At 58.0% G+C, this 338-nt stretch overlaps 1 long non-coding RNA gene across 1 annotated transcript in view; it reads right to left on the reverse strand.

The window, feature by feature from the left end:
* LOC104983895 overlaps positions 1-336 on the reverse strand; it is a 1,826-nt gene extending 1,490 nt beyond the window's left edge. The window contains exon 1 of the long non-coding RNA XR_824691.1: positions 153-336. This is a non-coding gene — a long non-coding RNA (uncharacterized LOC104983895). The remainder of the gene's footprint in view (positions 1-152) is intronic.
* Positions 337-338: the final 2 nt, after the last annotated feature.

Raw genomic sequence — 338 nt, forward strand, 5'->3', positions numbered from 1 at the left:
CCTCCCCTCCCTTCCTGCCCCTAAGAAGGGTCCACGTTGGCTCTCTCACTCCTCTGACACCAATGACCTCGCCACTGGTTCACACATCTACTTACCCACTGGGACATCCCAACCCCATTGCCCCCACCCTGAGCATGCCCCTGGGTACATACAGTGTCCATCCCGCAGGCCCCCATAATGGTTGGAAACTGCGATCAGATCATATTTGTACAGCTCCCGGGCTGAGTCGTTCTGTGGCTTGATGACAAACTCAGAGAAGTCCAGGTCCCTGTGGGTGTGGCAAGGGTTAATATCAGTGGCGCCCCCTTCCCCCAGTCCCTGCCTTCCTCCCCACCCCA

This window comes from Bison bison, unplaced genomic scaffold (genome assembly GCF_000754665.1).
Source record: "Bison bison bison isolate TAMUID 2011002044 unplaced genomic scaffold, Bison_UMD1.0 scf7180017863627, whole genome shotgun sequence".
Lineage (NCBI taxonomy): Eukaryota > Metazoa > Chordata > Mammalia > Artiodactyla > Bovidae > Bison > Bison bison.